We start from the raw sequence: 27,026 nt of genomic DNA on the forward strand, positions 1-27,026 counted from the left end.
GTGGTGCATCATCCCCAAAATGTTGCTGCCAGAGATTAATTAACGTAGCAGACATATGCTTAAAGTTGTGCTGCTGTACAAAAGGCTCATAATCTTTCATCACACTCCAAACATCCTCATCACTGTAAATGGGATTACCACCCCACTCCACAGCCTGATTAGCTACTACCTTTTTCTCCTCACCCCCTACCTCAGATCAAACAAATGGACCAAGTCGCTCCTTAAATTTCGTCCAATCTCTATCCTCACATCCGCGTACTGGCGTCTCAGTACTCAAAGAAATTGGAGGATGGAAAACCATAGAAGGAGAAGCAACAGAACTAACAGGTTGGATAGTTGAAGGCAGGTGCGCCAGGAGAGAGAGAGCTGGAGATAGGGATAGCAAAACAATAGGTGTGATAGGGGTGCTAATAGTCACAGTTGCCACGGAAGGCAAAGGCAAAGAAAGAGGAGGAGAAGCCGAAGCCACAGCCGCCGAGACAACAGCAGCAGATACAGGGACAGCTAGAACAGCTGTAAAAGGTGGCTGTGATGGCACAGGAACAATAGGATATATCCTTTGCGGGGCATATGGGGGCAGGGATCGGGCATCTAACAATTCATCCACAAAAGTATCAGTTTCTTCCTAGGCCAAATAAGATCTGTCATCTTGCAACTGAAACCTTCTATCTGCACATTCAACCCCTGTCTCCTGTTTTTCCTTATCATATGCTACAGCTTTCTGAGTCAGTGTTTGCATCTTCTCTTTCCGTGCATCTTTTTCCATATTCAATCGCCTCTGCCTAGCTACTTTCTACCATGTTCTGAGGTAATCAAACATAGACTGTCTACTTCGTCTTTTAAATAGCTGCTCCTGTAAAAACACAATCTTTTGTTCATCAAAAGTGCCCGTCACCGGCCACTGTAACTCAGCATTGTCCCTCGTATATTTGTGCCATAATGTACTAAACACAATAGGGCCAAGACCATGCTTCACATACATATCAAAATCAGGAGTGCAGTCTGGAGGCGCAGGCTGAGTTTCATCCAATCAAGCATCTGCTGAACAACAGCGACAGCACAAAGAAACCAGTTTACTGATGCCAGGCATTCTCAAAAGAAAACAAGTTCACTATTTATGACTGGCAAAGCAATTGCAAATGCTTTTATCCCAAAGACGGCCGTCTCCACAAAGAACCAAGACAAACTCACCTGATATACGCAGGTCAAGCGAACTAATTCTCCACTGCCAACTCTTCAGACCAAAAGGTCAGCTCAAAGGGATTGTCCGCTGGGCGAGGCACCGTCTTGCGGGACAGAAGGGGCAGCTGCAATTATCAGAAACTCTTATTGCAGGGATCCCTGATCTGTCAGTCCGACCCGACGAAAGCCTCGACCCCCCCGTCCGCGGACGGGGATGGGTCACTAACTCGAAGGAGTCCATGTTCGGGCGCCAACTGAAGGAAGCGGCCCAATTAGGGTCACTCAGGTCACTCACAACCACCTCTCAGCCTTCCATACCAAATGAAGAGTCAGTCAGACAGTAGAGAATACAAACCAATATCTGTTTATTCAGGTACACTCAGAGCGAAGGCAGGTCTGCCCATCCACTTAGTAGTGCTGCAGAGGGAATTATATCAGCAAGCATAAAGATACATTATGTACATCCCAGAACCAATGAAGGCACGCCCATTGTGGAATTTTCCAAGCAGATGCAGCAAAACAGTGAAGTACAAAGAATAAGTTTTGATTACGAGGCCGGGCACACACTATCTACTACCCAGGGTCACTTTGCTAGTGCCCACCACTAGATAAGGGGAAGAAGGCCTCTATCTAAAGGGAAAGTTATGCGCTAGTAAAAACAGTATATTCATTAGTGAAGCAAAAGTCTGCCTTGGAGAAATGCAACTCAGCAGAGGCTTTTCCTCAGAAATAGCAAAGGATCAGTTTCCATCATGATTCAAAATGGTGCCCAAATAGAAAATGGTGCAGCGAATGCTAACTTACATACGATAATGCATGAACCAAACCATTTCTATTCTAACAATAGTAAGCGAGACATGCCACCCTCATTCACCTAAAGCAAAACAAAAAAACTAAAAAGTCTACAGCACCTGGTATTCCCAGGCGGTCTCCCATCCAGGTACAAATTAGGCCAGACCCTGCCTAACTTCTGAGATCAGATTAAATCAGGTGCTTTCAGGGTGGTATGGCCATAGGCATGAAGACTACTGATTTTGGGGCTCTTAGATTTTTTTCATTCTACCTCGTTGATGGCCATAGTAAGTGGAGAAGCCACCATCATTCACCTAAAGCAGAAAAAAAGCGTACAGCACCTGGTATTCCAAGGCGGTATGCCATCCAGGTACTAGTCAGGCACAACCCTGCTTAACTTCCGAGATCAGGTGCTTTCAGGGTGGTATTGCAATTGGCATGAAGAGCACTGACTGGGGCTCTTAGCTTTTATCATTCTATTTCAATGCTGGCCATAGTATGCAAGACAAGCCACTCTCATTCACCTAAAGCAAAGCAAAAAACCTACACACCTGGTATTCTCAGGTGGCCTCCCATCCAGGGACTAACCCTGACTAACTTCTGAGATGAGACAAAATCAGGTGCATTCAGGGTGGTGTGGACTTAGGTATGAAGGTGTATTGACTTTGGGGCTTTTAGCTTGTTCATTCTACTTCAGTGCTGGCCATAGTAAGCGAGACAAGACACCCTCATTCACTTGCAAAGCAGGAAAAAAAAAAAAAAAAGACTACAGCACCTGGTATTCCCATGCGGTCTCACATCCAGGTACTAAGCATGCCTGTCCCTACTAGGCTTGAAGAGCACTGACTTTGGAGTTCTTATCTTTTTTTTTTTCTACTTCAGTGCTCGCAATCGTATACGAACTAATCCATCCTTATTCACCTAAAGCAAAACAAAAAAAGCCTACAGCACCTGGTATTCCCAGGTGGTCTCCCATCCAGGTACTAACCTGGCCCGATCCTGCTTAAATTCTGAGATCAGACGAGATTACATGCTTTCAGGTTGTTTAGCCGTTGGCATGAAGGGCAGTGACTTTGGGGCTCTTAGCTTTTTCATTCTACTTCAGTGATTGGCATGGTAAACGGGACACGCCACCCTCATTTACCTAAAAGCAAAGAAAAAGCCTACGGCATCTGGTATTCCCAGGCGGTCTCCCATCCAGGTACTGACCAGGCCTTACTCTGCGTAAATTCTGAGATCAGACACGAACAGGTGCTTTCAGGGTGGGATGCCGATGGAGTAGGCGGCAGAGCTTGTGAGCTCCGTCCCGCCCGCTGCTGTTCGGACCAATCCTGACAGCCCACGTGGTATAGAAAGACCATTACTTGTAGCCCCACACCCCTGGATCAGGCAGGTGATAGCGCGGACCCCCAGAGGTAGTACCGCGCTGAGAACGGCGAAGAGGAAGAATCTACAGCAGAGGCGGCCAGATATCAAAATGGCAGCACCGCGACAGTGCTGAAAAGTCAGAGGCCGAGATGGGCGCACCGGCAGAGCGGTGCCAATAGACTGACACTGATAAGGCGTGACGGACTAAGTGAGCTAGGGGCAACCCACGCTTGAATAGCGGGTAAGCAGTGGAACAGCTGCAACACTAGTGGATCACCCGCTGAAGAGAAGTGGCGCACTGTGAGAGGTACCAACAGCGACGCCTGCACAGCAGGAGGATTGAGGGGGAACCGTCCCAAAGAGCAGGATGCCTGTCACAACACACAAAGGGACATCATCAGCGCAGGGACCATAGATACGACTGCAGCGCAGAACGGGCCCTGACAGCTCCCAACAAAACGCACAGAGAGTCAGAAGGGTGGGCGATGACAAGATGTAAGAGCTCCCGCTAACTGAGGGAAGTTCCCGCCATAGATAGCTGTGGTGGAGACATGAAATGAAGAAGTGGAGGCGTGAAACAGACCCTGGCCTGATTTGCGGTAGCGTGGGGACCAGCACTACAATGAATCAGTTGTTGTAAGCGCGACCAAAGATCTAAGGAGAGCGCCACCGATGCCCGAGGAAGGAGCCGGAACTCCCCTGCCCCATAGCCAGAACACCCGGGCAGGAAACTGTGGAAAAAGAGCAGGACAGAGGGATGGGGCTGTGCCCGCCGCAAGCTGAAAACGAACAAATAATCCACTGGCAGTGTTGCGGCTGCCCCCCCCCCCCCTTTTCTCCACTTACTGCATGCCACACACCAGACCACATAGGCAGATGAACTGCGACAAGGGCCCTACCCCCGGAACTGCAACGTAGACGAGGCTATGGCGGGCACAATCAGTGTGAGGCACCTCCCCACTCAACTTGCAAGCAGGTGACAGACCGCAACGTACAGGAGACACTGGTTTGGCGGATGGCGCAGAGCACCGAGGCAAACGCTATGCTGGACGTACGTAGCCAGAGGCCTGAAACATAGAACAGGTGAAGATAACAAAGCATTGAGACCCGCTAAAGGAGATAGAAAGGATTTACCCCCCATCTCAAAGGAACAGGGCGCTCACAAGCATAACAAATTGAGAATGGGGAAACCGTTTAAGAGGAAGGAGAAGAAGGATGTGCAAATGGACATACCTCCGGAGGAGGGAGCGACACAACCCCAAATGCCGAATGTGCCTGAGAGCCCAACACTACAGGATATCTTGCAGGCCATTAATGCCTCGAGTGAGAGGCTTGAGACCAAAATTGACTTGATAGGGGCAGATCTGGGATTGCTGCAAGATGATCACAGACGCCTCACAGAAAGAGTCACGGCCAATGAACGCCAACTCTCTGACACAGGCCCGGCACTCATGGAAATGAAAGAGCAACTTGCTGGGCTGGGATCAAAGGTAAGAGTGCTTGAACTTAGGGCGGAAGACCCGGAAAACCGCTCTAGAAGAAACAAGGTGAGAATAATGGGTCTCCCCGAGAAAATAGAAAGAACGGATATGGTGGGGTACCTTGAGGGGTGGCTTCGCACAGCGGTGGCACCTGAAGGCTTCTCGCCATTCTATGCCTTCAAAAAGAGCACACCGAGTGCCAGCAAAGCCGCCGGCGCTGGGGGCACCGCCAAGGTCGGTGATAGCGAGACTACTACATTATCGCGTCAGGGACCACATATTGGCACAAGCCCAACAGAAAGGCAAAATAAAAGTCACCAATGTAGTGGTGCGCCTCTTCCTGGACTTTTCGAGAGAGGTCCAACAACAAAGGAGCCCCTTCATGAGTGTCAAAGCCAAACTTGGCAAACTATGCAATGCCCAGCAAAATGTTGTTGAATTGTTGAGAAGGGAAACACTAGTTGCACCATGTACTCATTTCAGTGGCTGTGGGATGGCACATCCGGTCTGTGCGGGAGGGGTGATGGGGGCAGAGGGATGGACACCAAAAGAGGGAACTGGGATATGGCAATTGACACGAAGTATAAGTGCTTAACCTGGAATATACGGGGCATGCATATAATGACAAAACTCTATAAAGTCTTTTCATACCTCAACAGACGGGGGCACAAATAGCGCTCCTCCAGGAGACACACCTCATGGCAAAGGAGGACCAAGCCCTGCAGAAGACATGGCGGGGACAAACATTCTACACTACATATTCTGCCTTTGCCAGGGGCGCCCTGATCTGGGTGGGAGAGGGAGTTCCATTTCAGGTCACCAATAAGTTAATAGACCCAGAGGGCCTCCCCAGCGGTCTGTCATGCGCAGGTGTTTCGAGACTGGCAGGGACATCGGGTACTAGTAGACTCATGGAGAACTCTGCACCCCCAGGATAAAGACTACTCATTCTTTTTGTCGATGCATGAGGTACATACAGCACTGGACACATTTTTATGCACACCGGACATGCATGGACAGGTGAAAAGTACTGAATACCTGACTAGGATGATATCTAAACATAAACCCTTGTTACTAGGCCTCAGCGGGTGCGTCAGGCCCTGGCCATCCCTACTTGGCGATTGCGCTTGGGACTTTGGAAGACCAGGTCTTTAAAGAAGGTACCAGAGAAAGGATCACGCAATATTTCCAAGACAATGAAGGGATGGCATCCTCTCAGCTACCGGAATGGGATGCCTTTAAGACAACTATCAGAGGCCATTGTATAGCGGAGATGACAGGGGTCAGACGTACACTGACAGCAGAAAAGGAGCTAAGACAGATAGAGCGGAAAAGACCGGAGAGCCCTGCTCTGCAGGATGCACTCCTAGACGGTGGAGCGACAGACAGAGAGACGGTGGACCTCTGACTTTAAACAATATCTGGACCACACATATGCGGATTGCGACAAATCTGGCTCATTGCTGGCGTGGCATGCCAATCCACACAACAGAGGGTCATCGACAGTAGAATTGGAGGACGACGATGGGTGCAGACAGTATACACAAGACGGTATCAATGACATCTTCACCAAATACTATACCAAATTGTACAGCAGTGCTATGAGGAACGGAGGAGAGACACTAGGTGACTACCTCGATGAGCTGGAGCTCTTTCAGCTAGAACCTGAGGAAGCAGAGGAATTGGGGGCGGACATCTCCCTACGGGAGGTGAGAATGGCCATTAAGCATATGGCGCGCAATAAAACGCCGAGGACAGATGGATTCCCGGCCGAGTTCTACATGACATATTCAGAGGAGCTGGCTCCTAAGCTGTTGCGTTGTACCAGACAGCAAGAGAGCTGCAACTCCTGCCCGACACCACAAGGGAAGCCCTAATAATCCCTGTACTTAAGCCCAGAAAACAGCCCACGATAGAACTGCGTATAGACCACTGTCCATGCCAAACATTGACTATAAAATATTAAGCAAAATTATAGCGAACAGATTGCTTCCCCACATGCCCCAGCTAGTGCACGCGGACCAAACGGGATTCATACCGCAAAGGAATACTGCCATTAACATCAGGCGCCTCATGGCCATGAGGGCAGAGGACTATGCCAAAGATGATGCTGCAATATTTGCAGTCGATATCGAAAAAGCATTTGACAGCCTAGAATGGCAATACCTCTATTGAGTTTTAGAAGTGATGGGCCTAGGCGAGGGATTTATAGAACGGGTGAAACTGCTATATGTGGATCCCAAGGCAAGGGTGCAGAGGGGAAAGTGATTTCCCAGAGTATGAGGGTAGCGAGGGATGCCCTCTCTTCCCCTCTGTTATTCGCACTGGCCATGGAACTGCTGGCATGTTGGGCCAGAACAGGACGGGATTATGCGGGGCTGTCGATCAATGGCATTTATCATCCCATAGCACTCTATGCGGACGACTTACTCCTCTTTTTGCAAAATACAGGCGTAGATTTGCAGGGGGCCTGGGATATGTTGGAAGAATTTGGCGCTCTTTCGGAATTGCGAGTAAGCTGTCAGAAATCTAAGGTATTTCCTATGACGCACAATAGACGACCTCCAGAGGGACTGAGGACCTTGCAATGGGAATCTACATGCCTAGGCTATATGGGGGTGACGATATATCATGACACGGTGGACCTGGTAAAGGGTAATGTGGGAAGGGGGATGCGAGCCCTCCACACCTCCATGGACTTTTGGGGCATCCCTCCCGCTGTCGGTAGAGGGCAGGGGGACCCTTCTGAAAATGGTGGCGCTACAATGTCTGCTATACATATTTGGGACACTTCCCATTTGGATCCCCTGTGCGACATTCCGCGATCCAAATTCACAGATCATAACTTTTCTATGGGGTACGGGGCACAGAAGAGCAGCACGATGCAGCGCTCTACAGCTACGGGAGGGCTGGCAGTACCTGACCTCAAGGCTTATTACCTGACAGAACAGCTGCAATGGTTTGTGGGATGGTTGGCGGGCAGCAGAGACCCAGACAGTGTACAATAACCATTTGCCCCAGAACACCAAGTCCTAACGAAAATATTGCTAAGGCTGAAGCAGGGACCACATAGGAAGACAGAAGAGGAGACAGTAAGCCTGAGGGGCTGGACGAGATGGCTACGAAGGTCAGGCTGCAGGATCCCTATTCTCCAGACATACCCATCGACATGCTCCGCTAGTTACAGCATGGATAGAACTGGGCTGGGCTAGATGACTGGAAGGAAGCAGTTCTGAAAGTAGTCGGGACCTCTTTAAAGAATCCCAATGCTTCCATTCGAGGACCTACGAGAGGAGTTTAACCTCCCGCAGGGACATTTCCTACTACATAGAGGTGTTGCAGCGGCATTCCAAAAACACTGGACTATGGGGACGACAGAACCTAGAGCACAACATTGCTGTAGATGACCTAGATGACACAACAGATGACCAGCCGAATACGCCACCGCACGACAGGGACAATGAAATAGGGACACTAGGGATACAAGAGATGTAAAGGCCCTAAGACATGCGAAACCCCCCGCTTTCCCCACTCCTGCCCACTTACCAAGCATCGCCCCGAGTAAGGACAGCACAGATAGACGAAAGCATAGCACACACCACTGACACATACAACTTGGAATTAAGCAACTTGTTTAGGCGGGAGGGGGTTGGGAGTTACAACTGGTTGAACTTGTTGAATAACTTGCTCCAAACAGATATTGACATAGGAAGAATGGAAAAGTACTGTAATGTAAACTATGAAACAGATGTTTGATACTTGATATACAAAATGCTTCAGCGTATGTTATGTGAACCAAATGCCAATAAAATCTGTTTAGAAAATAAAAATAAAATAAGGGGCTTTCAGGGTGGTATGGACGTAGTCAAGAAAAGCACCGAGTTTGGGGCTCTTAGTTTTTTTTATTCTACTTCAGTGCTGGCCATAGTAAGAGAGACATGGCACCCTCATTCACCTAAAGCAAAACAAAAAAGATACAGTACCTGGAATTCCCAGGGGGTCTCCCATCCAGGTACTAACCAGGCCCAACCATGCTTAACTTCTGAGATCACACGAGATCAGGTGCTCTCAGGGTGTTATGGCCCTAGGCATGAAGAGCACTGACTTTGGGGCTCTTAGATTATTTAATTCTACTTCAGTGTAGGAATTAGTAAGCGAGACAAGCGACCCTCATTCACCTAAAAAAAAATAAAAAATAAAGCCTACAGTGGTATTCCCAGGCAGTTACTAACCAGACTTAACCCTGCTTAACTTCTGAGATCACCCAAGATAAGATGCTTTCAGGGTGGTTTAGATGTAGGCATGAAGAGCACTGACTTTGGGTCTCTTAGCTTTATCATTCTACTTCAGTGCTGGCCATAGTAAGCGAGACAAGCCACCCTCATTCACCTAATGCAAAATAACAAAAAAAGCCTAAAGCACCTGGTATTCCCAGGTGGTCTCCCATTCAGGTACTAACTAGGCCCGACCCTGCTCAACTTCTGAGATTAGACCAGATCAGGATCTTTCTGGGTGGTATGGCCATAGACATAAAGAGCACTGACTTTTGGGCTCTTAGCTTTTTTCATTCTACTTCATTACTGGCCATAATATGCGTGACATGCCACACTCGTTCACCTAAAACAAAAAAAAGCCTACGGCACCTGGTGTTCCCAGGCAGCCTCCCATCAAGGTACTAAACAGGCCAGACCCTCCTTAACTTCTGAGATCAGATGAGATCACATGCTTTCACAGTGGTTTAGCCGTTGGCATGAAGAGCATTGACATTCGGGGTCTTACCTTTTTTCATTCTACTTCAGTACTGGCCATAGTATGTCAGTATCCTCATTCACCTAAAGCAAAACAAAAAACAAAAGCCTACACCACCTGGTATTCCCAGGCTGTCTCGCATCCAGGTATTAGCCAGTCCCGACATTGCTTTAACTGCTGAGATTAGAAGAGATCAGGTGCCTTCTGGGTGGTATGGCTCTAGGCATAAAGAGAACTGACTTTGGGGCCCTTAGCTTTTTTTCATTCTACTTCGGTACTGGTTATAGTAAGCACGACAAGCCACCCTCATTCACCTAAAGTAAAACAATAAAAAACAACAGAAAGCCTACACCACCTGGTATTCCCAGGCCGACTCCCATCCAGGTATTAGCCAGTCCCAACATTGCTTTAACTGCTGAGATCAGACGAGATCAGGTGCTTTCAGGGTGGTATGACCGTAGGCATGAAGGTTGCAAAAACAACAATTGATGGACAGAATGCAGAACAATGTCGTACATTCACCCCAGTACAGAGATCTGGGCCTAAATCCATCGTTTTTTTGCTCACCATGCCGTTCCAGTTTGAACCAGGCCATATGCAAATCAGTCTTGACCCTGTGCCTCATGGGAACAGTCCAGCCCGAACTGCCAAGCCAGGTCCTCCCTGGACTGGAAACAAGCATCCTAGGACCGGTTTCGGGGTTTCACCCCTCTTCAGCCAGGATAGCTTGATTCCAGTGGCATGGACTGTTCCCATGAGGCACAGGGTCAGACTGATTTGCATATGGCCATGTCTGAACTGGGGTGGCAGAGTGGGCTAAAGAACGGTGATGGAACAAACCCAGATCTGTTGACTGGGTGTGAGTGTTTGATTGGTTCTGATGCTCCGTCCATCACCACCCCCTTTTGTACCGCTTTGTTCGCCATAAGTTGGCAGGGAATGCTCAGACGTGAGTCCCTTGCTCACTTTGCCACTGGATTCAAGCAAGCCTGGCTGAAGACGGCTGAAATGCCAGAAACCGGTCCTAGGAAGCTTGTTTCCGGTCCAGGGAAGACATGGCTTGGCAGTTCTGGCTGGACTGTTACCATGAGGCACAGGGTCAGACTGATTTGCATATGGCCATGTCTGAACTGGGATGGCAGAGTGGGCTAAAGAACGGTGATGGAACAAACCCAGATCTGTTGACTGGGTGTGAGTGTTTGATTGGTTCTGATGCTCCGTCCATCACCACCCCCTTTTGTACCGCGTAGGCATGAAGAGCACTGACTTTGGGGATCTAAGCTTTTTACATTCTACTTCAGTGCTGGCCATAGTAAACACGATAAGCCATTCATTCACCTAAAGCAAAACAAAACAAAAGAAAGCTTACAGCAACTGGTATTCCTAGGGGGTCTCCCCTCAAGTGTCTAACCAGGCCCAACCCTGCTTAACTTTTGAGATCAGACGCTTTCAGGGTACTTTAGATGTAGGCATGAACAGCACTGACTTTGGGGCTCTTAGCTTTTTCATTCTACTTCAGTGCTGACCATAGTAAGCGAGACAAGCCCTACTCATTCACCTAATGCAAAACAACATAAAAAGCCTATAGCACCTGGTATTATGAGGCGATCTCCCAATCAGGTTTCATTCTACTTCAGTGCTGGCCGTAGTATGCAAGACAAGGAACACTCATTCACCTAAAGCAAAACAAACAAAAAATAGCCTACAGCACCTGGTATTCCCAGGGGGTCGCCCATCCAGGTACTAACCAGGCCCGACACTGCTTAACGTACGAGTTACTTACCTTCAGTAACGATGTATCTGGTAGAGACGATTCTAGCCGCAGATTCCTTCACGCAGAATTAGCCCCAGGCGTGAGACTGGATCCGGAAACTTTTGCCACAGCACCCCTGTGTGCCAGGGGCGGGGCAACATCACACGACTCCGCCCAGGCATCGTTCGCGCACGTGATGTCAGCGAGGTCACATAAGACCCGCCCCGACGCGCCTAGGTCAGTTTTCTTCTGAGAACTTTTCCGCACCACAACGCGGAATCACCAGATAAAAAACTGTGGGAGCATGGGAACAGTGTGCTAAGAGCAGAAAAGTTGGAAAGAAACGGTGACTAACACCACCACCAGGGTAGTACCAACACCGCAGACCCCAAAGGCAGGGAAAGAAGAACAAGCAGAAACCTGCGCAGCCACCCTGCCCGCACATAGACAACCTCCCATCCCTGTGCCCCGAAGGGAAGAACAGGCATAAGTCATGGCACACGGAGGAAGCCCACCCCCTCATCCTGAGCAAGGAAGGGGACCAGTACCAAGACGGACAGGGACAACAAACCACCAAGCCACCCCAACCTTGAGGGCAACCACCCACAAGGACAAGGGCAAGACATGGCCAGAGGACCCTCAAACCAGAGGACAGCAATGGAAAGGAGGGAGGGGAGGGAGGACAAGGATAGACGCAAAACCCCCCAAACCTGGAGTAGCCAGAGCAGCAGGGCACCAGCACACTGAAACCCCAGCCTCCAAAGAATCAAGGGAGGAAGGAACCGCCGCCAGCCAGAGCCACCCGTCAAGAACAAGGAAGGCCCTCACAGGAGACACAGCCCCCACCGGGAGGCGAGTACCAAAGACCAAGGGTTCTCGCAGAATAGGGGAGGAAGGGTGGGCCGTGAAGGAATCTGCAGCTAGAATCATCTCTACCAGATACATCGTTACCAAAGGTAAGTAACTCGTACATCTGATAGAGACTACTGGCCACAGATTCCTTCATGTAGAATAGATACCCTAGCAATACCCCCGGAGGAGGAGGTTCTGCGAAAGGACCCCACCAGCCAATGCAGAGCAGAGGGCCCCACAGGGGACCAGATCCGTGGACTAGGTAGAACCTTGCCCCTGCCAGGCCATGGGAACCTCCACAAGCAGAACCCCACTGACCCCAAGGGACATAGGAGGGAAAGAAGGCTGAAGAGGCTCGCACACCCACAGCAGAGGATCCAAGGACAAGTGCTCAGAGGCTGAAGCACCGCACCCCCCCCCCCCCCCACAAGGCAGCACAGCTTCCATCGAATGCCAAGACAGGAAGAAGAGCCAAGAGAGCCCAAGGAAACTAGGGAGAAGAAGGCAAGCCCACTCCAGATGGAGAGCAGCCTGTCAGCCAGAACAATGCCGGCAGTCAAGGCCAGAAGCAAGAAGAACAGCTCGAGGCCCAAGGAAGACCAAGTAGGCAATGCCTAGTAAGGGACAACCCAGACCGCAGAACGGAAGCAGGGAGAGGAGAGGCCCGGACTACCACCTCGAGTGGCCGAGGACACGACCTCAGGGAGCAAAGCAACCTACGGAAACACCAAGGAGAACAGGTACCCGAAGGTGACCAGAACCCTCCAGAAGAGCATAAGCCATATGACTGCTACCATAGCCCCACATATGGCACGTGAAGGCCCAATATAGGGGAACCCTCTTTGGAAGAACTTCCGCAGCAGAGGAAGAAACAGAAGAACCACGGGGAAAAAAACATCCCCGCAACAGACTCGACAGCATCCCAAGCAAAGCAGAAGGCCCAATCTCGGGGCCAAGTATGCGCAACAACTCCTTCAGAACTCACACACAACAACAGCAACAAGGGGCCGTCCAGCAGCCAACAATGCCAAAGTCCCAAGGAAGGACGTAATCGGCCAGAAAAACATACTCCACAACCATAAGTGCTGGCCTAAGAAGACCTAAAGGCAACCCTAACTCAGAAGTCACTGAGGAGGGGACAGAGGAGGAGGAGGAGGATGGAGCCCTGCCAAGAGCCTCTGGATGGAGGAGTCGGCCGGGGCATGAAACAACAGGCTGCCATCAAATGGGAGATCAATGAGGCTCTCCCGAAAATTTGCGGGGAAGACGCCGTCCCGAAGCCAGGCATGGCGGCGGAGAGCGACTGCGGAAGCCATGGCCTGGCCCAGCGCCTCAGAGACGTCCAGAGCGGAGCAGAGAATAAATGCTGCAAGCTCACGGCCATCCAATGCATGCTGCCGCAAATCCACCTGAGCAGACTCCTGGGACGCTGCAGACCCCAGAGACTCAGCCGAGTCCCACACACAGGAGGAGGCCCTAGCCAGCAAACACAAGGTGTTAAGGGCCCGCAGGGCCGCGCTGGTCGAGGCGAAAATGTTGCGTCCCCAAGTGTCCAGCCAGCGGGCCTCCCTGGACGGCAGAGCCAACAGGGGCGGTAGCGAGGGAAAAGCAGTCCGCAGAAGGGGTCTGGCGGCTGAGGGGTGAACGGACAGGCACGCCGGGTCACGCGGCGTCGGAAGGTGCCGATGCAGAAGATGCAGAGGCACCGGGTCCCCGGAGGCAGTACGCCTCCAGGCCCCTGTCAAGACAGAAAGGAGTGAACCTTCAAAGGGAAGCAAGATTTCCCTCCCACCAGAGCCCTGGTGGAGGACCTCCAACAGATGGTCCACCGGAAAGTAAGCCTCCGGGTCGCCCATGCGTAGGATGCCCACAGCCGTGGACATCGCATGAGTGAAGGCCGCATCCATAGGGCCCCGCGGTGGAGAAAGCAACTCCTCCGTGGGCGACGGCTGCAAACTAAGGCGGCCGCACCCGAGGCCAAGCGGGGCGGGCAAGGGCCAGACCTGGAAGTCAGGAGGTGTCGAAGAATGAGGGACTTGCCGTTCCTCCGACAGACACCCCTGCCACAGACAGTGCGGGGAGCCACCCTTCGACGCCGGTGAAAAAGACACCACAAGGCGACTAGTCTCCGGGGAGGAGGACACCAAAATGCAGCCTGCCTCCGGAGAAGAAGGAGCGTGCGAAGACGAATCCGCCGTACGACCCCTCTGCGGAGCCGTGGAGTCCGCTGCTGGAGGCAGGACACCGCTGTCATCCGGCGTCTAAGGGCAAGGGACCTCCAAGTCACCCCTCACCGGAGACTGGAGCAGGGACCGGAATGGAGCTGGAGCCGCACTGACCTCGGAGCGGCGCCGGAACAGCGCCGGCCCGACCCGCCAAGGCAACCACCTGCGTGGGGGAACTGGATGGGCCTGAAGCCCTCAGTCGACCGCGGCCCAGAAGGAGGCAAAGGTCACCCGGCAATCCCTGTGGCGGCGCCAGGGACGATACAACCTCCGACTCGCCCTCCAACGAGGCTGCGCCTGTGAGGAGGTACGAGAGGGGCCTGGAGAAGGGCGAGGGGTCTGCCCTCGACCCGGAGCGGGACAAGGAGGGGCCACTGACCCCTGTGGCTCCGCACGGTCCAGCTGCTGCCGGCGCCGTAGCGGCGTCACCTCGGCCTTAGACAGGACCACCCTGCCAAGGGACCGAGAGGGGCTCGGGGATGCGACCCATGCCCCGGCTACCTCCCGCGACACCACAGGGATCCCCGCGGGGGTTTGCGGCGAGGCAGAGACACTGTGGCCTGAAGGAGGTGCCCCAGAGGAGCCGCACCCCAACAGCACCACATCCTCCAAGCCTGGATCCGACCCAGTCGGTGCCGGAGCCACCGGCGGTGCCGTGGAGGGCCCTGCGTGAGGTGAGGGATCCGCCGACACCCCAGGAGGGGAAGGAGGAGGAGATGCCAGCGAGGCCTGCAAAGCCGCCGCGTAAGCCTCCATCTGGACTCTCGATGCCCCAACACCAGGAAACGGTGGATAGGACGATAGGTGGGGCCGCATCACCGGAGCGTCCACGCCCCTGGTAGGTCAAGAACCAGTCCCCGGGGACGAACTGCGACACTTACGCACCGGGGAGCGACGCTCACGTGACATCGGAGAAAGGCGAGGACGACGACTACAGCCGGAACTGAAGCCATCCGCCGAAGCAGACCGAGGGGAGGACGTCGACCTGGAGAGACGCACCAAGAGAAGTTTCATGCTTCGGCTTCAACTTCTGACACTCCGCAAAATCCGAGGTGCGGGGATCCTCCCCCAAACACCACATGCAAATGAGGTGAGGGTCCGTCGCCGACATAAGACGCCCACAAAACGTGCATGTTTTAAAGCCCGAAGGCATTCGCACACTGCTCCCACCAAAAAAGAATGGAAGAATGGGGGGCCTGAAACAGATCCGCGTTGCAAGCGGAAAAGGAAAAAACTGACGTAGGTGCGCCAGGGCGGGTCTTATGTGACCTCGTTGACGTCACGTGAGCGGACGACACCTGGGGAGAGTCGCGTGATGTCGCCCCGCCCCTGGCGGGCAGGGATGCTGTGGCAAAAGTTTCCGGATCCAGTCTCACACCTGCGGATAATTCTACGTGAAGGAATCTGCGGCTAGTAGTCTCTATCAGATTTCTGCGATCAGAAGAGATCAGGTGCTTTTAGGGTGCTATGGCCATAGAAATGAAGAGCAAAGACTTTGCGGCTCTTAGCTTTTTTCATTCTACTTCAATGCTGGCAATAGTACGCGAGACAAGCCACCCTTATCTACCTAAAGCAAAACAGAAGCAAAAACAATATCCTACGGCACCCGCTATTATCAGGCGGTGTCGCACCAAGGTACTAACCAGGCCCGACCTTGCTTAACTTCTGAGATCAGACAAGATCACATGCTTTCAGGGTGGTATAGCCATAGACATGAAGAGCACTGATTTTGGGGTTCTTAATTTTTTCATTCTACCTCAGTGCTGGCAATAGTAAGCGAGACACGCCACCTTCATTCACCTAAAGCAAAACAAAAAGCCTTCAGCACCTGGTATTCCCAGGCAGTCTCCCATACAGGTACTAACCAGGCACAACCCTCCTTAACTTCTGAGATCAGACAAGATCAGGTGCTGTCAGGGTGGTAAGGCCATGGGCACGAAGAGCACTGACTTTGGGGCACTTAGCTTTTTTCATTCTACTTCAGTGCTGGCCATAGTACACAAGACAACCCAATCTCATTCACCAAAAGCAGAACAAAAAAAACCCTAGAGAACCTGTTATTCCCAGGCGGTCTCGCATCAAGGTACAAACCAGGCCCGACCCTGCTTAAGATCAGGCGAGATCAGGTGCTTTCAGGGTGGTTATGGCCGTAGGGATGAAGAGCACGGAGTTTGGGGATCTTAGCCTTTTTCATTCTACTTCAGTGCTGACCATAGTAAGAGAGACAAGCCCTACTCATTCACTTAAATCAAAACAAAAGTAATTAACAAGACTACAGCACCAGGTATTCCCAAGTGGTCTCTCATCCAGGAACTAACCAGGCCAGCCCCTGCTTAACTTCTTTGATGAAGCAAGATCAGGTGCTTTAAGGGTGATATGGCTGTAGGCATTAAGAGCACTGACTTTGGGTCTCTTAGCTTTTTCCGTTCTACTTCAGTGCTGGCCATTGTAAGCGAGACAAGCCACCCTCACTCACCTAAAGCAAAGCAACAAAGTAGCCTACAGCACCTGGTATTCCCAGGCGTTCTCCCATCAAGGTACTACCCAGGCCCGATGCTGCTTAACTTCTGAAATCAGACAAAATCAGGTGCTTTCAGGGTAGTATAGCAGTAGGCATGAAAAGCACTGACTTTGGGGGATCGAAAAGCACTGACTTTGGGGGATCTTAGCTTTTTCCATCCTACTTCAGTACTGGCCATAGAAAGCGAGACAAGACATCCTCATTTACCTAAAGCAAAACAAAAAAACAGCATCTGGTATTCCCAGGCGGTCTCCCATCCAGGTACTAACCAGGCCCAACCCTCCTTAACTTCTGAGATCAGATGCTTTCAGGGTGGTAATGGCCGTAGGCATGAAGACCACGGAGTTTGGGGATCTTAGCTTTTTTCATTCTACTTCAGTGCTGGCCATAGTAAGCAAGACAAGCCACTCTCATTCACTTAAAGCAAAAAAACAAAACAACCTACAGCACCTAGTATTCCCAGTCGGTCTCCCATCAAGGTACTAACCAGGACCAACCCTGATTAACTTGATAGATCAGGTGATTTCAGGGTGGTATGGCCGTACGTGTGAAGAGCGATGACTTTGGGACACTTAGCTTTTTTCATTCTACGTCAGTGCTCGCAATAGTAAGTGAGATAAGCCACCCTCATTCATCTAAGGTAAAACACGAACAAATAAAAACCTAAATCACCTAGTGTTCCCAGGCGGTCTCCCATTCAGGTACTAACCAAGCCTGACCCTGCTTAACATCTGGGATCAGATGAGATCATATGCTTTCAGGGTAGCATGGCGGTAGGCACAAGAGCACTTACTTTGTGGCTCTTAGCTTTTTTTATTCTACTTCAGTGCTGGCCATAGTAAGCGACACATGCCACACTCATTCACCTAAAGCAGAACAAAAAACCTACAGAACCTGATATTCCCAGATGGTCTCCCATCGAGTTGCTAACCAGGCCCGACCCTACTTAACTTCTGAGATCAGGAGCTTTCAGAGAGGTATGGCCGTAGGAATGAAAAGCACTGACTTTGGGGCTCTTAGCTATTTTCATTCGACATCAGTGCTGGCCATAGTAAGCAGACAAGACACACTCACTCACCTAAAGCAAAACAACAACAAAAAAACCTACGGTACCTGGTTTTCCCAGGAGGTCTACAATCCAGGTACTAACCAGGCCCGACACTGCTTAACTTCTGAGATCAGACGAGACCAGGTGCTCTCAGAGTGGTATGGTCGTAGGCATGAAAAGCACTGACTTTGCGGCTTAAAGCTTTTTTCATTCTACTTCAGTGCTGGCCATAGTAAGCGAGACAAGCCACTCTTATTCACCTAAAGCAACAAAAAAAAGTGTACAGCAACTAGCATTCCAAGGCAGTCTTCCATCCCGTTACTAACCAGGCACAGCTCTGCTTAACTTTTGAGGTCAGAGAAGATCAGGTGCTTTCAGGGGGGTATAGCCATTGGGATGAAGAGCACTGACTTTCAGTGCTGGCCATAGTAAGCGAGAAAAGCCACTCTCATTCCCGTGAAGCAAAACAAAAAGAAGAAAGCTTATAGCCCCTGGTGTTCCCAGAAGGGTTTCCAATCCAGGTAAAAAAAAGACCCAACAGTGCCTAACTTATGAGATCAGACGAGATCGGGTGCTTTCAGGGTGATATGGCTATAGGAAAGGAGAGCACAGACTTTGAGGCTCTTAGCTTTTTTCCTTCTACTTCAGTGCTGGCAATAGGAAGCGAGACAAGCCACCCTCATTCACCTAAGGCAAAACAGAAAATGTACAGAACCTGGATCTTCCGAGGCGGTCTCCCATCGTGTTGCTAACCAGGCCCGACCATGCTTTGCTGCAGATCAGAGCATATAAATTCTCCCTACTTCCATGGACAGAGTAATTCCACAGTCATACGCACATACACTCACCATACGCGAGGGCCCATCATACCAACATTCATTCTAATACTCCATCCACACTGAATATACGAAAGAACTCCTGAATCAATCTGCATCTAAACTGAGGTCAATGTAACCTAATTGATTTGTCTCGAGTCATGATTTGAACAATAAAGAACACATTTGAGATCTCAATAAATGACAGAGAAATAACCACCCGACACTGTAATTCAAACAAAGGTTATTTTATCTAAATTAATTCAAATGAAAGTCATCCAATAGCAAAATCATTATTCTCATAATTACCTATCCTAGCTAAGTGTCGTATCTGGGTTAGGACAGGTCTCTCAGTAAAGTCTCCCGAGTCGCCGTCCTCTCAATCAGCGTCGATCCTCTCGAGCATAAGTTCGGGAAGAAGTGGCCTTCGACCCTCTCTAGTCTAACAATATTTATACTAAAACTTACACATTAAAAGTTACAAACAAGCTCTAAACGTCCGTTGAGCAGAGCGAGCAGGAAAGGATGTTGGCTCGCAACATTTAGAAAAAACCTCCGCTCTCGAATATCACAAAAATAAAAACACGGAAGAAGGAAGCACAAACTAAAACTGCAACATTCATAGATGCTCTTCTCCGGAATTATAGTGAAGCCACTGCAAGATTATCAAAATGTTCATTGTGGCTACTGTTCCTTTCCAAGGATAGCTGGAGACGAGCCCAGAGCTGCTGTCCTCACGGAAACTTTTAATACAGTCAGAGGCCGAGGTCAGGAATTCAACCATATTCAGCGAGGCCTCCCTCCGTATTTCATCTACTCAAATGCAGGCTGTAAATATCGGCCATCTTTCAATAGGCCAGAATGGACAATCTTAATTAAAAGAAACACAAAACAACGTTACTACATCATAATAATTATACAGTGTTAATTCCTACTAATACCCTTATGTGTATGTAATTATCTAGCCATCTGCGACATAAAGAAGCATTAAAGCATATTATTTCAAGGCGCAAACACATAACAAATAGCACTTTAGCCACACATATTTAATTAATCTGCTCACCAACACCAACTTAGTTCACGTATTAATTTAAGCCATGCAATTGCATTCCCACGTGTAATTCTTTCATTAGTAATATTGATTAGTCAGAACACTTAACACAATTAATATCTAGTAATTATTCTTTAGTAATTTTAATTATAACATACAAAAATATAAGCTGATGTTCGGGTTTAAACAGAAAACCCTGCTCCAGCAATCCCCCCTTTGGTGATATATTATCACCACAAAAATCCAACCCAAAAAATGTAGTTCCCATTTCTTAGGAGAAATTCAAATGTCTTTTTGTGTCATATTATACACCGGTTTCTCTTTCATCATCTCTTTTCGTCTCTAAGTACATGCTCTCCCTAAATTCTTCTAATTCTATTTCTTGTGGGTCTCTTTTTGACCTCTTTTTAGGATTTTCTTTTTACCCCTCCTACTCCTACTTCTACAACATAAACACCCTAATCTAAGAATCAATAAAGCAACAATCACACATGTCAATGGAAATAATATTCTACCAAAAATGGTACTACTTATCTTAGCAATAAAATTCTTAACAGCAATCATCTTATTAGCCATCTTAGTCCAGATACTTTCAGCTTCCAGTGGTACTAATTCCTCATGCAAATCAGTAATATTTCTGATATAGACCTTTAGGTCTCTGCTTTCGTCAGGAATGTAAGTGCAACAATGTTGAACTTTCAGCATTCCACAGACTCCACCCTCCTTTGCCAATAGAATATCAAGGGCAAGTCGATTTTGCATAGACATGGCGCGTAAGGCAACCATCTCCGTGTTTACTAACAGAAACCCTCCAGCGGTGCTTGTCGATAAGCGATCCACCACTGTTGACAGCTTCCGAATTCCATATGCGTTTAATGAAATTCCCACTGCTGGAATCAAAGCTCCAAAAATATCTCCTACAATTTCTGACCAAGTTTCTCTCTTAAAGCGTGTTAGTAGATTAATTTGTTCTACATCTTCTATCCTATCCATATGAAATATCTTTGGAAAGACCAGGCCAACATAACATGTGCCATACCAATGGTCAGGCAACCTGTAATAAGCCTTATTCCCACAAATATAGTATACTCCCGGGAAAACTGGATCTTCTCCTCCTTTGAATCCCCATCCTGTTGCAATAAAGTATGTATCATGGCACTCACTAGTCCCAACAAAATAATTATCATATTGGGATTTCCTTCTAGTAATGCATAGTTTACCCTTCTGTGGTGTATCTAAAGCCAAAGTTGGACTGGCCCCTTTCTTCAATTCTTTTCCCATCTCAAGGTCCCACACTGTCTCACTCATTTTATATCCTCCTGCCTTTTCATGCATGCTCACTCTCCTTTTCTCTACCATGTTCAGGAAAGCTTTCTCTTCTTCTTTCAAACTGCAAGTTAAATTGTTTCTGGAAATGTAATCTAATGTTAACTCTTCTGTCTCAATAAAAATCTCACCAAAAATGTTAGCTTCTTTAGCAGGATTCAATTTTTTATCCATAGGCAATTGCCCAAAAATGTTATCTTTATTAGACATCTCATAATCTATTTTCCCTAGCAAATAAAAAACACTACTCAACACACTACATGAAATCCCATACGTAGCCGGAAGATGATGATAAGTAACTCCCTCTGAAACGGATGCAGGCAATTGCATACAGACGTAGCAATCCCTTACTTCCATTGTCTTTACGTATTCGTACATCGAAAAATCATTAATTGACCCATCCTTATGTATGTATATGTTACTAATTCTAGTTGGCACTACTTTTTGTGAACTCTTCCCTATGTTAGTCATATTCTCAGTATGTATCCCAAAAGTGTCTATTGTAACTCTAAAAGTAACTAATAAAGCAAGTACACTCCATAATAGCATCAATAGTCCTGTACAGCAGCAGCACATTCTGCACCATCTTTTCAGAAAGGGTACATCTACTTTGATTATTTTCGGTGTTAGCCATCTTATTACTTTGACAGTGTCTTTTGGCTTAGCCTCTACTACACCACTACTGGATTTCTAGAACACTAAATTATTTCAATCTGCTTAATTTTTAGATTTCTTTTTTTTTTTTCACTCTTCTCCAAGTGACTCCTTCAGTTCACTCAATTTGGATTTTCATCACTCTTCACTTCTTCTTCAGCAACATCAAATTGTATTAAATCTTCAATATCCTGAGCATCTGACTCTTCTCCAATGTCAGTCAAGATGACTTTCAGGACTCCAACAGTTTTCTCTTCCTCAACCACTCGCCGTAAGGTCCCCTCTGGATTTCCTTGACTCTCTGCCTCTTCTTCTTCTTCAGACAGTGCCACATACGTCCATTCCGGTGACCTATACTTCTGGTTGGGCTTTCTGATTCTCTTGATTCCCTCTGGTTCCTTTAATTTCTTTTGTTCTTCCTCTTTTGCTTGATTTTGACTTGACACCTCGTTCACCTTTTCAGCTTTCGATGAATTCACTTGTGTCAGTCGATACCTTAGCCTCTTTATCTTGTTAGGCCAAAGATCTCCTTTTACACTTCTTTTCTGTTTCACTTCTCTGTTATTTCTTTCTCCGATCCAAGTTCTCTTTCTCAGAACTCGACCCTCTGGTATCTCATTCTCACTTTCATCCGATTCTATCTCATTTGCCTCTGGTTCATCAACGATTTTCTCTTTTTCCACAGACTTCTTCTCCACCGATTGAGATTTCCCTACTACTGTCCCTCCTCGGGTCTCCGACACGCAATCTTCTTGCTGTCTACTTGTCCCTTCACCTAGCTTATCAGGAATGTTCCCTACACCTCCTCGGGGGTCTTCCCCAATCTGTCCCTCTCTATCTTCTTCTGACCCTACTCCTTCAGGAGTAATCTCAGGTGGATTCTCAATCTCTTCATCTGACTCAGGTGTAGTCTCTACGGAATTGTTTTTTCCTCTTCTTTTTTTTCACCACTCGTTGAAACTTCAGGCACCTTTCCAGAATCTGAACTCTCCCCTGAGGTTCTCAATGTTCCTCTCGAAGCCTCTCTTGGTAAGAAAAAAGAATCACCTGACTCTCTTTCTCCTTTCCCCCTTTCAGGATTCTTTTTTCTTCTCACTGTTTCAGTGTCTGCATCATCACTGGAATCTGACTCTTCAAAATACTCTTTACCAGTCCCATCTTTCGGATTCGGAACTCTCAGAGTATGACTTGCATGCACCCAGTTTTTCACTCCAGCACACTTCACAGCAGTCGCCGTAGTCAGAATAACTTGTCTTGGCCTTCCCCACCTTGGAACCAAGCAATTTCTTCTTCTGTGCACTTTTATTCTCACCCAATCCCCTGGACTTAGATCATGCGCTTGCTTCTTTTCAAGTGTGGTGGCGTCTTCTCCAACCTGGTGAAACACAGAATGAACTGCGTCAGCCAGGCCTTTACAGTAATCCAAAATCATGTCATCAGTTATTGTCATCAATTTGTTGACAGGCACGAATGCATGTCTCATTGCTCGTCCCATCAATATTTCATGTGGACTCAACCCCGTAGTTCTATCTGGAGTAGATCTAATAGTCATTAGAACTAGAGGCAAGACATCAGGCCATTTCATTCCAGTGGCTAAACACATCTTACCAATTCTGTTTTTGATGGTGCCATTCATTTGTTCAACAACCCCAGAAGCCTCTGGTCTGTATGCACAATGTAGCTTCTGTTGTATGCTCAATGCTTCACAAATTAAACCCATGAGCTCATTGTAAAAGTGTCCCCCTCTGTCTGACTCAATTGTCACTGGGAACCCGTACCTAGGATAACAGTAACTTGGCCACTGTTATTCCATCATTTCTCCTAGTCGGATAAGCTTCCACCCACCTTGAGAACAAACAGACTACCACTAGAACATACCTCAATCTATTGACTTGGGGCATTTCAATGAAATCAATTTGCATTCTGGTAAAAGGACCTCCTTCTCTGCCTATTGTTCCTAGGCTCACCACCGTTATCTTTCCAGTATTGAACTGCTGACAAATCAAACATCTTTGACAGATGCTTTCTGCAATCAGCCTGAACTTTGCATTGTACCAGGTTTGTTTCAAGGACCTAATCATGGCATCCCTCCCCAGGTGACCCTGGCCATGATACATTCTTGCCATTGTTGACAACATGGAATTTGGCATGACTGGTCTTCCATCCCTATAGATCCAAACATGATCTTTTTCCCTTGGAGCACACCCTGCTTTGATCCAATCTCTCATTTCCTCATCTCCTGCTTCATCCTGCAACTGCTTCACCTCATCCCATGTTTCCAGGACATTAGTAAACATCACAGAACAAAAAGACATTTCCTTTTCTCTTCCCTTGTTAATCGAATGATTGTTCTTTGCACAATACTGTGCTATGTCATTTGCAAAGCGATTACCAAGAGTAACAAAATCATCTCCCTGTCCATGAGCAGCACATTTTACATCCGCTATTTCTTTAGGCAGCTGTATCGCCTAAAGCAATTTCCCAATCACTTCAGCATTCTTTATAGGAGTCCCACTCGAAGTCAAGAAACCTCTCTGTAGCCAAAGCTGGCCAAAATCATGAACCACTCCAAATCCATTCTGACTATCAGTCATCACAGTCACTCTCCGATTCTTCCCAATCTTGCAAGCTTTTGTCAATGCCACCAATTCAGCTACCTGAGCAGACCTAACTCCTTTCACAGACGAAGCTTCCATAACTTCTGAAACCTTGCACACCACATATGCTGCACTCAGCACACCTTCCTCTGTTCGCAGACATGATCCATCCACAAACAACACATAATCACTCTCAGGTAGAGGCAAATCTCTTATGTCTGGTCTCGGTTTTGTACAGTAATCAAGCACATCCAAGCAATCATGATCAACATCATCTCTCACACTCACATTTTCAGCATCTGGCAAGAGTGTCGCTGGATTCACATTCACACATCTCTCAAGAGTCACATTTGATGCTCCCAGAATGATTTTCTCATATTTAGTCAGCCGACTATGTGACATTTATTGAGTTCTGCTTCTTGTCAAAAGAATTGCCACATCATGAGGTACAAATACCCTTACAGGATATCCCATTATTATACCCTCACTCTGTTCCAAGCTTCTGCATGTAGCAGCTACTGCTTTCAGGCATCCTGGCAAACCCACAGCTACTGGGTCAAGTGTTGATGAGAAGTACGCAATTGGCCTTCTCAGACGTCCATGTTTCTGGATTAACACTGAAAGTGCACATCCATTTCTTTCACTACAGTATAATTCAAACTCCTTCTCATAGTCTGGCATTCCCAGAGCAGGAGCTTCACATAGTCTGCTCTTTAATTCTTCAAATGCTGCCATTTGTTCTGCATTCAATTCCAATGGGTCTTTTACCTCACTTTTGGTCAATTTAATCAGTGGCTTTGCTATCAGTGAAAAATTACTTATCCACTGACGACAATAACCCACCATTCCCAGAAACATTCTTACTTCTCTCTGGGTCATTGGGGCTCTCATTCCTCTGATAATTTTGATCCTGTCATTAGTCACTTTTCTCAGACCTTTCTCAATATTATGTCCAAGATAATGTACTTCTTTCTTGCAAAATTGCAATTTGGCTGGAGATACCTTTAACCCTCCATCTGCCAGATGATTCAGTAGAGCTATGGTATCTACTTCACAAGCTTCACGTGTCTTCGATGCCACAAGTAGGTCATCAATATACTGTACTAGTACTGAACTTTCAGGCATTATCAAACTCTCCAAAGACTTTTTCAGCAACTGATTGAATATTGAAGGACTCTCTGTATACCCCTGTGGGATACGGCACCATGCCAAAATACGCTGTCCAAACCGAAATGCAAAAATCGGCTGGCTGTCATGATGCAATGGAATCGAAAAGAAAGCATGACACAAATCAATTACTGTGTACCATTCAGCATCATGAGGAATCTGATACAAAATCTCTGACGGATTTGGCACAATGGGACAGCATGATACCACAATTTTGTTAACCTTTCTCAAATCTTGCACAATCCTGAACTTCCCATTTGGTTTCTTCAGCCCCATTATCGGTGAATTACATGGGCTACTCAGTAACTCTCTCAAAACACCCTGCTGAATCATCTTATCTATGATAGGTGTTATTCCTTCAATTATTTCCGGTGTCAATCTATATTGTGGGATATTAGGATAAGTGATTCCCTCTTTCACTGTAATCTTTACTGGATCTACATTATTCATCAATCCCACATCCTCTCCAGTAAAATCCCAAACTGCTGCTTTTACTGTGTTTCTCAAATCTTGAGGCAAATCATCTGGATTAAACACAGCATATGTTCCAACAATCTCACTTTCTCTATTATCTAGAGTCATCCTGTACAAAACATCCTCATCTGGTGTCTCAAAAGCTATTCCATCCGGAGTACAGAAAATTGTGCAGTTCATTTTACACAATAAGTCCCTACCTAACAAGTTCACTGGACTGGTGTCACAGACCACAAATCTGTGCATATCTGAAAATTTCCCTATCCTTACCCTTACTGGTTCAGTAAGACGAGTTTTAATCTGTGTATTAGCTACACCAACCACTTGGATTGCTTCGTCCGAGAGAGGAAGATTTCTTATATCTGCTGACCTGACAGTTGATCTCGTCGCTCCTGTGTCTACTAAAAAAGTAACACTTTCCCCATGTATTTTCCCATCTACAAATGGTCCTGCCTGGTCTATTTCTAGAGTTGCTCCAAGTATGCACTCTTCCTCCTCTCTTCGGCACCGTCAGTAGTCCCCTTCAGACTCACTCCCCTCATTCTTTAACCAGTACTGCTGTACCGGGTTTGAACGTCTTGGTTTGTTTACCTGCTCATCATTGTAGAATCCTGAGTCCTGGTTATATTTCTGGGACCCTCTATTCTGCGGCAAGGGCGGTTTTGGCTCTTGACTCTGCTGCTTGACAACCTTCTGCTGTTGCTGCTGATGATTACACCCCTCGTTCTGCACCTGTTGATTCAATGATTTATTCTCATTACTCACTAATGGTGGATTCGTACACTCGGATCTCCAATGCCCCAATTGTCCACAGTTGTAACATGGGAACTTCTTTTTGGCCTCCTCTAAATTCCCTTTCCCTTTTCCTGTTCCATATCTAGGCCTATTTCCTGGATTATTTGCTTGTTCAACCAGCTGTGCTTCTTGTCTTTCTGCAACTTTCACTTGTGCCCACATTGCTTTCTCCTTCA

The 27,026-nt window shown here is 47.8% G+C and overlaps 9 pseudogenes; all 9 read right to left on the minus strand.

Moving 5' to 3' along the window:
- Positions 1 to 2,081: 2,081 nt before the first annotated feature.
- Positions 2,082 to 2,200, minus strand: LOC146811868 (5S ribosomal RNA; annotated as a pseudogene).
- Positions 2,201 to 2,913: 713 nt separating this feature from the next.
- On the minus strand, positions 2,914 to 3,031 carry LOC146811869 (5S ribosomal RNA; annotated as a pseudogene).
- A 5,763-nt stretch (positions 3,032 to 8,794) lies between these two features.
- Positions 8,795 to 8,913, minus strand: LOC146811870 (5S ribosomal RNA; annotated as a pseudogene).
- A 320-nt stretch (positions 8,914 to 9,233) lies between these two features.
- Positions 9,234 to 9,352, minus strand: LOC146811871 (5S ribosomal RNA; annotated as a pseudogene).
- Positions 9,353 to 9,454: 102 nt separating this feature from the next.
- Positions 9,455 to 9,573, minus strand: LOC146811872 (5S ribosomal RNA; annotated as a pseudogene).
- Positions 9,574 to 9,915: 342 nt separating this feature from the next.
- On the minus strand, positions 9,916 to 10,035 carry LOC146811873 (5S ribosomal RNA; annotated as a pseudogene).
- A 6,183-nt stretch (positions 10,036 to 16,218) lies between these two features.
- Positions 16,219 to 16,337, minus strand: LOC146811874 (5S ribosomal RNA; annotated as a pseudogene).
- Positions 16,338 to 16,898: 561 nt separating this feature from the next.
- LOC146811875 (5S ribosomal RNA) lies at positions 16,899 to 17,017 on the minus strand (annotated as a pseudogene).
- A 1,007-nt stretch (positions 17,018 to 18,024) lies between these two features.
- Positions 18,025 to 18,143, minus strand: LOC146811876 (5S ribosomal RNA; annotated as a pseudogene).
- Positions 18,144 to 27,026: the final 8,883 nt, after the last annotated feature.

This window comes from Triturus cristatus, chromosome 7, assembly GCF_964204655.1.
Source record: "Triturus cristatus chromosome 7, aTriCri1.1, whole genome shotgun sequence".
Lineage (NCBI taxonomy): Eukaryota > Metazoa > Chordata > Amphibia > Caudata > Salamandridae > Triturus > Triturus cristatus.